Genomic DNA, 14,582 nt, shown 5'->3' on the forward strand with positions numbered 1-14,582 from the left:
TCTGTCAGAGAGCAATGGTTGGTTGCAGATTCAGGAGCAATGTGCTAGAATTACCATTTTTCTGACATTTGTTATTTGAGGCAGTTGACTCACTTGGCCTAATGGCAGAGTTGCCTGTGCTTCTTACTTACCCTTTCTAAAGGCCATATTAAGAGATCCATTGTTGGAATGGGTGAATTGTGATCCTCAGCTTACATTGCTTTTTCTTGAAAGGAGAAGCAAATGAGACATATTAGGGAGATGCATAAATCTGAACAGATGACAATGTTTCCTACTGTCTCAGCAATTAAGCCATCTAACCAGAATCTTTATCCATTTGAGGAAATTCTCCAAGGATTCTTTTTTTTCCTTCTGTTCAATTGGGTCTGATTTTTGGAACTGCCTGGACATGTCCCTATAGTTTTCTGGGCAGTTTTTCAGAAGTGGGTTACCATTGCCTCCTTTCCAGGGCTGAGAAAGAGTGGCTGGCCCAAAGTCACCCAACTTGCCTTTATGTCTAAGGAGGGGCTAGAACTCACAATCTCCTGGTTTCTAGCTTGATGCCTTAATTACCACACCAAACTGGCTCAGCAAAGCATTGTAAGTATTGCTAAAACTCAAGTCTCCTCTGAATGTATGGAACCCGGCAAGGAATTGACACTGTGATGTTTTAAGACACAAAGCATATGTGCTACCCCTGTTCTGAAGCCCTTCTTTAAATGCTGATTTATGGGAGCACAATAAACACACCTGCATGCATGTGCAGACTATTTTCAATGGTTATAATTTTAGAGATGTGCTTACAAGGTCAGGAACATGCTAGAATCTAGAACAGTGATGGTGAACCTTTTAGAGACCAACTGCCCAAACTGCAACCCCAAACCCACTTATGTATCATCGGGTGCCCGGTGGGCATGGCCCATTGGCTGTGTGGGGCCAATTGGGTGAGCCTGGCCCATTGGGTGGGCGTGGCCCATTGAGTGGGCATGGCCCATTGGGTGGGCGTGGCTGCGGTGGTAATGGCAAACTGGGTGGGACCAATTGGGTGAGCCTGGCCCATTGGGTGGGCGTGGCCCATTGAGTGGGCATGGCCCATTGGGTGGGCGTGGCTGCGGTGGTAATGGCAAACTGGGTGGGACTAAAAAATTCAATCAATCAATTCCAACTTTGCAAGATCTTTTTTTCCCGTGAGAAGTTGAAATTGATTGATTGAACCTTTTTTTTTTCCACATGGTGGCGGAGGCCTAAAGCGAAAAGGTTTAATAAAACCCAGCTGAAGACCTAGGATTGGGGCGACAACGCGTGTGCCCACAGAGAGGGCTCTGCATGCCACCTGTGGCAGGTGTGCCATAGGTTCACCACCACAGTGCTAGATCATCAAGAACAAAATGTGCGTGTTTCTTTACTAACCATTCCCCCCCCCCTTTGCTGCTCATTGAGCAACTGCAGAACACAGCCAGTGTGGGGTTGTCCAGGAGAAAGTAGGTCAGCAAAACCCACCTCCCACCAATGGAACGGTTATTTCTGATTTCTGGATGACATAGCTGGATCCAATCCATTAGGTTTTGATCCTCTAATGGAACATTTTAAATCAGCTGTCAATAATTACACATTCCCTCCATCAATATTTCCTTTTTAGAGATTAGGCTCGGAGTATTTCAGCATGGAAGAATATTCTCCACCTCCTAGATTAAACAAGGACAATCAGAACTAAGGTCAATGGATCTCCAGCAAGGCTGGGTTGTGGATAAGCCTGGGCCAATGCAATGAAATTAAAGTAACATGTATTGTTAGGGCATTGTATGGAAAAGTTACAAATATTGCTTCTTAAAAGCGCCATGCAAAGTAGATTTTTGCATCTCGTTTGCTCAGGTGCAGCCGAATATGTTGGTTCTATAACTCACTCAACATAGCTTGAAATCAATTTCAAGCAACCTTTTGCAAATCAATTATGCTGAAGGAAGAAATTATTGCTTTAACCATTCAGTCGTGTCTGACTCTTGAAGACTGTATAGGCATGGGCTCTCCATGTCACTCTGACAAGCTTCTTTCAATTGTTGGATGTTCATCTTTGTATCAGCTTTGATGGCATTCAGCCAGCGATTTCTTTTCTTGTTCCTTCTTCTTGATCCACTAACTGTTCCTAGCATCATTGCCTTCTCCAATGAATTTTGCATACATGACATGGCCAAAGTAAACCAAATATAGTCTTGTGACTTTTGGCTTCCAGTGATATGTCTGGTTTTGTATGATTCAGCACCTCTGTGTCAGTTGCTCTGGCTGTCTATGGTATACACAATCATTTAGGGCAGCACCACAGTTCAAAGGCATCAATTCTTCTTCCATCAGCTGTTCTCAGTGTCCAGAGGCACTAACTCAATAACTCAACAGGACTTAGAGAAGAAATCAGAAATACAAATTAGGTGTTTTTAAGTGGAGGTTATCAGTAAGGAAAGGAACAAGATGCACATGCTAAATATGATTTAAGTCATGCTGCGTTGTGAGAAGCTTTGTGCAGCCATTACAAAAAAGTAGCAAAATGATGTGCTGGAACATCTCCTTTGGTTCAGTAGCTCTGTGGCATCGTTTCCAAAGAGGCATCCCTTCACGTAGAAAGTTAAAAAGCTCTTTGCAAGTTCGCTGGTTTCTGTTGTGATTCAGGGTCAGCCTGTGGGTTCGGCAGTTGGGTTGGACGACTCAGAGGAGGAGGGGGGTGTTGAAGACCTTGCTGAGGGGGTTGAAGATCTTGCTGATGAGAGCCCTCAGCCAGGCCCCTCCCACTTGGTCACCACGGAGACCCAGCTGTGTGAGCCTGACAGTGTGGATGAAGATGACCCACAGCTGGCCCTGTTCAAGGACGCCCGACGCAGGAGGCAGTCAATTAGGAGTAAACAGAGGAAGGCAATGGGGCTCCTCGGAAGGAGGCAGAGAGAAGCCACGCCCTGAACTCTATATAAGGGGAATGTGTGGGAGGGCTGGTTTGCTGAAGGCAACCGCTTGGATAGTTCATGTTTCTTAAAGCTCCTGTTTCTTGGTTTGTATTGTTCCGTTTTTTTTGTGGTAATAAATTTGGCAGGCGTAATTCCAGCCTCTTGCCTTCTTGTAAAAGGGGTTGTCCCTGCCTTTTCTGCAGGGCCGGTAGCAGGCTGGTACAGAACAGTTTCTGCGTGATCACATATTTTGATATCTGCTTTACCACTCTATCTGCAACCCTCTAATTTCCCTGAAATTAAGTAAGGGCATTCTTTGTGCCTCTAGCATATAGCCATGTTGGCACATGACCATGGAAAATGTCTTCAGCCAAGAAACGTAGATGACCACCATTCCCTAGAGCAGGGGTCCCCAACCCCCGGTCCGTGGACTGGCACAGGGCTGTGGCATGCCAGAAACCAGTTTGTGCAACAAGCAAAGCCCCAGCCACGGGATACAGGCAGTACATGCCCCCTCCGGTCCACAGAAAAACAACTCTCCACGTAACCGGTCCCTGGTGCCCAAAAGGTTGGGGACCTCTGCCCTAGAGTCAGACACACATGGACATGGAAACCTTTACCTTTACCTTAATGACTGCTTAAAAATAACAACAACAACAACAACAACAACAAAGGTAATAACCCATGGCACGCTGGGGCACAAAATTAGATGAATAGCACCAGGGTAGGAACTGAGAGACAGTGAGTTCTAGTCCTGCCTTTGGCATGAAAGCTGGCAGGATGGCTTTGGGCCAATCATTTTCTCTCAGCCCAACCCACCTCACAGGGTTGTTGTTGTGGGGAAAATAGGAGAAGGAATGCATATTAGATATGTTTGCCACTTGGAGTTATTTATAAAAACAACAATAAAGGAGTGATAATAAATAATAATGCTAAATGCTGGTAATGACCTATAAAGCCGTAAATGGCTTGGGTCCGGACTATCTAAGGGAACACCTGCTGCCGGCATCATCTTCCCATCGTCCTGTGCGCCCCCACAGGGAGGGCCTTCTCAGGGTACCGCCGGTTAATGAATGCCGGCGGGTTATTCCCAGGGGAAGGGCCTTCTCTGTGGGTGCGCCTGCCCTATGGAACCAACTACCCACAGAACTTAGGACTGCCCCCGACCTTCGCTCATTTCGCCGGGACCTGAAAACTTGGCTCTTCGATCTGTTTGGTCCAGACTGTGGGGTTGTTAATTTAACTGGATTTTAGATTTACTCTTGGGGCTTGAATTTAATTTAATTGTTTTATTTGTTTTTAATTTTTTGTATTCATGGTTTTAACTGCCCTGTAAACCGCCCTGAGTCCTACGGGAATAGGGCGATATACAAATCCAATAAAATAAAATAAAATAAATAAATAAAATAAAATAAAATAAAATAAAAGAGTCATCCTTTAAGTATCCCCCCATAACTGCAATTTAACCCATAGCCTAACAATTCTCTTATGAAGCTCCAAATTCAACCGTTGGTGAAGCCTCCTATCAGCCAGAACAAGAACGTTCCTAAAAATCTTCCAGTGATCAGTTGAGTGTATTCTTCTTTTTAGGTCCCTGCTGTCCTCTTTTAAGCCACAACTGATTTCAGGAAACATTGTAATCACCAGAACACTGAATAACAGGTTAGTTCTGCCAAGAAAATGGTGCCTCAAGAAATTTGGTGATAAAACATTGGAGAGATCGTGGGGTTTTTTTTGTTTTCTATTCGCATAGTATAATACTGGCTCGTGAATTTATAAGATAGTGGAATGGAAAATTACAGACATGTAAAGAAGGAAAGAGGTTGTTCTTCATTCTTTCTCTGGGTCAGTAATCTGTATCTCTTTACAAGCCGTTGATTCATGGAAGAAGAATATATCGGAGGAGAATGTGGTTTCATTGTGGTACTGATGCATCTACTCTTAACAATGAAGGGAATTCAGAGTCTGGATCTGCCGTGAGGAGGAGTGATTCATGAAATTAATCCTGCATTTCCCCAAGAATTAACCAGAGAAAAAAAGGTGACTTACAGTAGTCTTGCAATTCATAGCTGGACTTGCAGAGATGTGTGCTGTGAACCTATCACACATTCAGAGGAGAAGAAGGAGGAGGAGGAGAAGGAGAAGGAAAAAAGCAGTGAGGAAGACAAGGCAGTCAACAATCTCTCACATGATTCTAAATTCATTGAGTCCTTTTTGGCTTTTTAATCATTAACCCCAAATGCTGGTAGTCCACTGCTAAGAATTCTGTCTTCTGCCTTTACGAGTGAGTCTTGAATGAGACATGGACATTATAATACGTGACCTGCTGAGTTTTTCGTTTCCATATTTCCGTTCTGTCTCATGCTTGGTTATAAATTATGACTGACGTGAACATTCCAAAATCAGATCTAAGCATATCTCCTTTATTATTTGGTTTTTGAAAAGATGGAAAGACTGAGGGAGGAAAAAAACAAACACCCCGGGATTCTGGTATTATTTGCCTCTTTCTGAGGCTGAAAGTCAGCACAATGAACCGGTGGCTTAATTGCTCAGAGTGTTTGAGCCCAGATCTGATTGTGAACTGGCCGTGGTTATCATCATGCCCTGAATTTTAACTTTTCTACATGCTTGGAAAATTCTGAGCCATGAAAAATTAATTAGAATATTTTAGTTTGCCACCTCAGCATGCTTTCAAGAGGAAACTCTCTGGAACCTCCTCCACGATTGTGCAGCCAAACGTTTCTGGCAAAGCAGCAAATTTGGATGGCTTTTTCTTTTGGCCTAACTTCTAAAATAAGTATTATTATTTTTTTACCCAACAGACATAGCTGAGTTATTTCAATAAAATGCAGCTTCCCAGAAAAAAAAGTCTGAAAAATCTCTCGTCTTCAAAGTTTTCACTGTGTTATTATTGTGCCCTATAAAACCTGACAGCTAAAACAGTGATGAAAACAACAGTCTCCAAAACTGTAGAATGTTTCTGATCTAAGCAGCTTTAATATTTTTTTTTATCTTTAGCATGGCTTTGAAAATGTGATTGGAACCAAGCTAAATGAAGAAATAAACCCAGTTTGGCCTAGTGGTGAAAGTGTTGGCCTAGGAACCAGGAGACTGTGAGTTCTAGTTCCACCTTAGGCATGAAAGCCAGCTGGGTGAGTCAGGGTCAATCACCAGGAGACTGTGAGTTCTACTTCCACCTTATTCATGAAAGCTAGCGGGGTGATAGAGCCACGTTTATTTAAAGCAGCTGCGTTTCTTTCAGAATTGTGCAGCTGCTTTAATGAGTCACTGACAGGTGCTCCATCTTTTTGGAAGTTAATCTGAAGCATTCAAGAGCACTAAATGAATAACAGTAGGCTGGTTCTTCTCTAAGGGGAAATCTCTTCTACTGAGATACCTCCATACTTCAAAGATACTTCGCTTGTTAATGAAAGCCATTTAGTTAGTCATTACATCCTTGCTAGTTTCCTTGAACAAACATTTACTTTTTTTTATCTAAGCAAAAGCAAATCTTTAGTTATGTGTTAGGTGTGTTAACAGCTCCCTTACTTCCTTAAGAATTGTCCTACAAGAGACAAGATAGAACGCGCCAATGTCGACAGAACAGCATCAGTGAGTATCATTGTACCACGGATCCTCCACTTTAATTAAAATAGATATTAATTAAAATAAATAGGCAACTGCTGTTGGAAGTCCAGTTTTGGTGGAATTCTCATGGATTCTTTCTGCCTTTCTCAATAGTTGCAAAGTGATCTTTGGGGTATTGATTGATCAGCAGAGTCACCCTATGAGGCCATGATATAGAGATAAAAGGTAAAGGTGCTAGTCGTTTCCGACTCTAGGGGCCGGTGCTCATCTCCGTTTCAAAGCCGAAGAGCCAGCGCTTGTCCGAGGACGTCTCCGTGGTCATGTGGCCGGCATGACTAGACGCCAAAGGCGCACGGAACACCGTAGTGGTCCCTATTTTTCTACTTGCATTTTTATGTGCTTTCAAACTGCTAGGTTGGCAGAAGCTGGGATGAGTAACAGGTGCTCACTCTGTTACGCGGCACTCGGGATTCGACCCGCCAAACTGCCGACCTTCAGATCGACAAGCTCCAATTCACCACCAGCATCATCATCCTCGCCATTGTCTATCCACTGCAGGAGGAAGGCCTCTTCTGCATGTCTCCAACCAATACAATCCTGAGATTTCTTTTGCCAGTTGGGCCTGCAATACTTGGTGATGTCATCGCTCCATCTTGTTTGAAGTCTCTTTTGTGGAGGATCAAGGGGGATCCATTCTATGACTGCCTCGATCCATCTGCCATCGGTCCTTCTTGCTATGTGACCAGCCCATTTCCATTTCCATTCTTTTACTCTTTGGATGGCATCATATATTTTTGTTTGTTCTATAATCCAGGGGTCCCCAGCCCCCGGTCCCTGGACCAGTACCAGGCCGCGGCAGGCCAGCAACCGGTCTGCACAAACAAGCAAAGCCCCATCGGCGGGATGCAGGCAGCACACGAAACCACGCCTCCTCCGGTCCATGGAAAAATCTTTCTCCACGGAACTGGTCCCTGGTGCCCCAAAGGTTGGGGAACTCTGCTCTAATCCATGCGCAGGTCTTTCTATCTTGTCTTGTGTTGCTGAGGCCGCCTCTTTCTTCATGGCTCTTTGTGCCACTCGTAGCTTTGGTATCGATTGTGAGGTTAGCGGCTGGAGGATTAAACTCACGCATATGTGCAAATGGATCAACGCATTCTGCCTTTGGCAGAAATTAGGAAAGGGTGAACTGTGCCTGAAGGTGATCGGTAGATACATCGCTACCACGGAGGTATACAGATAGTCCTTGACTTGCTGCCAGACACTTAGTGACCATTTGAAGTTATGACAGATCTACTTGGGATGTTCTTACAACCCAGATTCGAAGTTCCAATCCCCCCGCCCCTCCCCCCCGATCACGTGACTGCACTTCAGGTATTCGGCAACCGGGCTGCATTTACAGCATCCTAAAGTCACACGACCGTGACGTTTTTGCAGAAAGCCAGCATTTATTTCACACCCTACACCCAAATGGTGTAGCTTCTCCCTGCTTGAGCGGGGGTGGTGGTGGACTAGATGACCTCGAGGGTCCCTTCCAGCTGTAGTCTAGTTTATTCTATTCATAATGAACCCATAATAACGATTGTGGATTCACCTTAACGAGGGTAGTGATTTGCTTAAGGACCGTTGCAAAAAAAAAAAAAAGCCACTGCAGCCACGCCAAGTTGCAACCGTGATGGGCAGCCTCCTTTACCGCCATAACTTGACGACTACCTGAAGGTTGTGGACTGGATCCCCGTGGCATGGGTTGGTATTGAATAAACATCTGAGAAGGCTGATGTTCTCCAACTCTGAAGAAGCGACCGCGGAGAAATTGCATCTGGATTTAAAGTCTGAAAGTGCCATTTCATTTCATAGCTCTCTCCCAGTGGCGTCCTTTGCCCAGCTGTTTTCACCAATCCGGGCCCTGCAGTTTTACTGGGCTTCTCATTACCTCTTCCCAGCATGCCATAGCTTGCTTTGTGACACTGCCAAATTAAACAGCTGCCTCATTATGCTTTGCAGTGGTGCCAGCTCTGAGCCTTATTTGCAGAACAGCATTTTCACAGGAATCTTTAAGCCGAGAATATTTGACAGTTGCTTTGAGTTCAGAGGGTCCTGGACTCAAAACACAGACCCGAAAAGAAATTCTGGAAAGCTCCTGACACTATAAAGCAGGAATCAACAATCTAGCTCTGAAGCGTGCCACTTTTTCACTCCCAAGAAACAGACTTGCCACTCCCCGAAGTAATGAGTGGGGAGGGATAAACAAATGATTTTTTTTCTTAAAAAAAATAATCCGCTTTTAAATCCACAGTTTAAATATACATAGCATGGTTTCTCTCCGACTGTGCATTTAGTAGGCCTATGCAAAGCTTCAAAAGTTTGCACACAAGCTTGAAAATGTTTCTGACAAAAGTGTTGAAGCCTTCCACCTCATGCCCCAGAAAATCAACTGTTTCATTAGAAGCCTCTTCTGGTTACTTGATGCCCTGAATGAGTCATGAGAATGATTTTAGGAGGACGATAAAAGCGTTCCTACAGTGTACAAGACTTTGCTGAGCCAACAGTGGCTCCTTGCTAAGTACTGTATTTAATAATATCCTTTTATCACATTAAATAGGACAATCTGATTGCAACGTCTAGAGGTCTTTGGGAAATTGCATCCAATCCTTCAAGGGTCCCTAGGCAGTAAATCTTTGGTAGGTAGATAACTAAGCTGAATGCTGGTCTTATAACAGAATAACAGATTTGGAAGGGACCTTAGAGGTCTTCTAGCCCAACCCCCTATTCAAGCAGGAGACCCTATACCATTTCAGGCAAATGTTCACTACTGTAATCTGTATTTAAAAACCTCCAGTGTTGGAGCATCCATAATTTCTGGAAGCCAGTCTTTCTACTGGTTAATTATTCTCACTGTCGGGGAAATTTCTCCTTAGTTCTAGGTTGCTTTTTTCCTTGATTAGTTTCCATCCGTTGCTTCTTGTCCTGCCTTCAGGCGCTTTGGAGAATAGGTTGACCCCCCTCTTCTTAGATATTGGGGCTTGGACAGATAAAGGGACGTCCTGTATTCCTACGGTAATTGTTTTATGTGAAGTCCTTTTTAGTTCTCACCACTTCTCTCTCATGCTGCAGGACAAGTGCAGCGCAAACAATTTTATCTCTAAAGTGGTAATGAATGGCATTTGGGTTTTGCATTCCTCCAAAGAATTAAGTTGAGACATTTCCGCAGTTTAAAATTAGACATCTGCAGTGTTTGTTACTTCTGCTCAACCAATCAATATCTACTCTGGTAAATTAGATGGGGATGACAGGAGGGGCTGGTTTTTTGCTGATTTAATTCTCTCACTGTGAGAATTCTTTGTTATACAACAATAGGCTATATATCTTTTTCTTCAAAGGGGGATTAAGAGCTATGTCCTTCCTGAACCAGACCAGATTGGTTCAGATTCCTACGGATTTAAGCCAGACGTCTTTTATAACCGCTTATTGTTATACAACACACATTGTTTTTCTAAAAAGGTACCTTTTATTCTTTTAAAGGAAGACTAAGAACAATGCTCAGGTCTTGATTAGATTGTAATGATTAACCCCAGACAGGGACCTGCATTGACATTCTATTGCACGAAATATTTTTTTAATGAAAAGATGAGATCCAAATTTAGTCACTTAATTTGTACTCTATGCCATTTGCATGGTACTTCTTCAAAGTGCTTCAAACTTCTTGCATTGTTTTAAATGTAGAACTCCTTGCAAGTAGCAACTAAGGAAGTAGATTGGCTTGGACACATCTCTTTCTTTCTCTGTGCTCATTTTGGTTGTTGTTGTTGTTGTTTTCACACCAGAAGAAGATTCGAAATTGTGGTTCTCAGTCATGGTCCACGTTGTATTTTACCACGTGGTCCCAAAGGTGCTTTTTCAAAAGACAGTTGGAGTTTGGTTTTCCTTGAAGACGTTTCGCTTCTCACCCAAGAAGCTTCTTCAGTTCTGACTGAGCTGGGGAGGATGGAAGGATTTATATTCCTGCAAATATCCTCCACCACTCAGTCAGAACTGAAGAAGCTTCTTGGATGACAAGTGAAATGTTTTCAAAGGAAAAAAAAACCCAAGGAAGTCTAATTGCCTTTTGAAAAAGGATCTTGGGGACAGCTATGACTTGGATGACTGAGAATCTCCATAGACATTCTACCCACATTGTTACATGACCCCACGCACATTGTGGCTTAGAAAGACCCTTCCTTCTTCCTTACATTTGAAAGCATTGAATTTCGTGGTCAGTTATTTGGAGGAAAAAAAGGGAGAGAAACACAATCGCGAAAGTTTGTTTTCCTTGCCCTCTGCTTTAACATTTCTGCTCCCTTGAGGGTTGCAAAGAGGGGATGGATGTCCATGCAATAAAAGCCATAAAACAGGACTTGTGATGGTGCAGCAGAAGTGATGCAAAGGAGAATGTGAAAGGTTTCACCTCTGAGTCTTGAACAACCGGAAAGCAATAAGGAGAAATGAGAACTTCAACCCTGGAAAATTACTACAAACGGTGCATGAAATCCAGAGCTTTTCTTTGGGTCTCTGGTTGTGTGTGTATGTGTGTGTGTGTGTGTGTGTTTTCGAGGCAAACAGATTAAGAGAATGTAAGAAGGCAAAATTGAGGAGAAATGACCTCGTGTCCTTTCTTGGGAGCCTGCTTAAAGTTTAACTGGACTCTCGCCGTTGACCATCAGCAGCAGAATAAGTCAGGACATGAATGCCTATAGGGCCTTTTGCAGCTAACTGCAGACACGGAAATCTGCGCTGTTGTGTAGCTAGCGTGTATTTCCTGTGCGTTGCCCAATAATAAACGTTGGGTGCATTTTCTCTTGTGACTTTCAGGGTCATGTTCAAAGTTGTTGCTGAAAGATTAGAGGGAAAGACGGGATGGGATGGAATAGGGTACAGTAAAAAAAACACCACTTTCTGGTATCTGCTATCTTTTCATGTTCCTAACAGCGACTCCAACACATAAAGGCCAAAAAAAAAAAAAAACCCCAGAACAGTGAAAAATGAGGAAGGATTAGCAGAGGTTTGTTAGAAGTGCCCTCTACCACTAACCCTAACCCTAACCCTAACCCCCCCCCGCCCCTGGATTCTTTAGAAGTAAGCAAATTTGGAAGGCCACCTCACCTTCCTCCGGGGTTATAAGGACTGAGCCTGCTCAGTAGCGTCAGAATGGGGAATTTCTGTTGGGAAAGAAAGTAAGATGACAGCACTTTCTGGAGTAGAATCCCTGCTTTGAAGGGAAGCCACGCCTGGAGCTGATGTTAGGAAGAAGGAGATAAGCAACATGGCTGTGATGGGATCTCAGAAGGTCCAATCTTGTTCAAACGCCTTGGTGATAAGATGTCACACTGCATATTTCACTACCCCATTTCTGCAAGTTGTTAAGCGAAAGGGGAGGGAGGGCATCAAATCACTACCCACAATACATCTTCTAGAGATTATAAATGGAAGTCACTGTTTCTCTCCCCTCCCTTCTCCCTCCCTCCCTCCTTCCCTCCTTCCTTCCTTCCTTCCTTCCTTCCTTCCTTCCTTCCTTCCCTTTTACAAGGGTTCTGGCACAATACTTTAACCACTGTTTGTTGAATTTGCGGATGGTCTAAGATCATCTTAGTGTAGGATCATCTCTGCCATGGCCTTCCAACAGGAATCTCTGAAGTAGGAACGCTGAAGCCGTCCTCTCCTAAACACTGGGAGATGCCAGTCTCCTATCCTTCTCCCCGTTGCCTCCAGTCCAAAATTTGAGATAAAGTTAGCAGTTTAGAGTTATAAGGGAATAGCTGAGAGTGGGCTCTTGATGCAGTAGTAGAACCTGAATATCAGTGGTGGGATTCAGCCAGTTTGTACCACTTCGGCAGAACCAGTAGCCAATTTTTTTGTTGCCCAGGCCCAGAATGGACTTCCAGAAGGGGAATCCACACAGGGAACTGGTTGTTCACCTATTTGAATTCTACCACTGCTTAGTATGTATAACTGCCCAGAGTCTTTGAGAGTGTTTGATCATTGTAAATACGAATGAATGAATGAATGAATGAATGAATGAATGAATGAATGAGGTGACCAACAATTCCCAGGCTTGCCTCACATGCATATCATGTGGTCAAGATACTGAACTTGCCTCTGGGAATCCTGAGTTGTTCTTTCACCATGACCCCCACTCAACAGGCTTAAGCAAGCTACTCTTTCTCAATACCACCCCTGAAAAACTGGAAGGCAACCATCCTGATGGATGTGGTTTGCCTGAAGAAAAAAAAATTGTATCCTGATAATACAAGTGAGAGGGACGCGGTAGCTCAGTGGGTTGGGACGCTGAGCTTGTCGATCAGACGGTTGGCAGTTTGGCGGGTCGAACCCCGAGTGCCGCGTAACAGAGTGAGCGCCTGTTACTCGTCCCAGCTTCTGCCAACCTAGCAGTTCGAAAGCACGTCAAAATGCAAGTAGAAAAATAGGGACCACTCCGGTGGGAAGGTAACAGCATTCCGTGCGCCTTTGGCGTCTAGTCATGCCGGCCACATGACCACGGAGACGTCCTCAGACAAGCGCTGGCTCTTCGGCTTTGAAACGGAGATGAGCACCGGCCCCTAGAGTCGGAAATGAGTAGCACGCACGTGCAGAGGAACCTTTACCTTTACTAATACAAGTGAGAGCCAGTTTGGGATAGTGGAGAAGACACCAAGCTAGAAACCGGGAGATTAGGCCTGCCTTGGACATGAAGCCAGCTGAGTTGACCTTGGGCAAGTCCTTCTCTCTCAACCCTAGGAAGAAGAAAGCAAGGGCGAAGCACTTCTCACACCAAGAAAACTGCGGGGATTTGTCCTGGCAGTCACCAGGAGTCAACACTGACTGGTAGGCATCAAAAAGGGGAAAAAATAAAACAAGCAAGTGAAGAGTTTTGAACAAATTTCTTGTTTTTATTAGAAATGTTGCAGTAAATGTACCTGGATAGCTGCCCTGTTTTGCAATTGTATATTCTTTTCTTCTGCAAAAAACAAGTTCTGGTAGTTGGTGGTGTTTTTTTTTTACCCCTAATCCAATACCAACGAAAATTAAAACCCAGGCAAAATAGAAATATGTTCTGAATAAAAGCAACCTAATTTGTCCTTTGTGGTGAGTGGCAAATGGAAGAGATTCCTTTCCTGTATTGCCTAGGCAACAACACTATTCCCTCCTTGTGAATGGAAGCGCTCCAGGATCGTATGTCTTGGGCGCTGTGGTGTGTGTGTGTGTGTGTGTCTGAATGCTGCATGCCACTCTCATAATCAAGGTCTTCCAAACCGTAGGAAGACATAAGGCGGACCTCTGTCTCCCCAGCCCCTAAAAAGCAGTTTCTTGCTCTGCACCATGACTTATAGCATTGTGTGTGAGAAAAGAAATAGGTTTCATCTTCTACGTCCAGGTAGGACAACGTTCCAGAGGGCTTGCTGGAGGAATGTTCAGCCCCAAAGGAACCATGGGCTTGGGGTCACCTTCAAGAGTAACACATGTGGATGCTGCATTTCTTCAAATGGCAGGGGATACTTGGTGCCTTCAACTTGGAGAAGAGACCTCCAGTTCTGTTTTCATGCCCTCGTGACAATGTCATGTTTTGTGGTTTCAAAGTCCATGGTTGTTCCAAACATTCCAAACCTTCCCCATATGTCTCTAAAGCAGAACCCTGACAGGGTTTGGGCTTATCACTTGCTTGAGTCACAAAGCTCTAAGCAGAACATTTGCAGAAAGCTCCAGCATGATGGCAGCGTCACTGAGCCCTGATCTGTACATCTGCATTCCTCCCTTGGCCCTTGGCCCACCATCCCGTGACATTTTGCATCCCGAAATAGGTCATAATGCACCACAGGTTAAATTTCTCTGTCATTTCTCATGCCGCGAGCGGTTTTTTTTTTCTTTTCTGCAGAGTTAATTCATGCATTTACACACAGTCACTGCGGTCAAATCTACACTGAGCAATCACAAACGAAGTACTTATCAACTCGCTAGTGGTAACTGTGCTACTGTAAGAGCTTCTTGTAACTTTTATTGGTTCCGGCACGAAAGTGGAGAAAATACATGGCTAGCTGCTCTGAAGAACAGTCATGT

This window comes from Vipera berus (assembly GCF_964194415.1).
Source record: "Vipera berus genome assembly, chromosome: 8".
NCBI lineage: Eukaryota > Metazoa > Chordata > Lepidosauria > Squamata > Viperidae > Vipera > Vipera berus.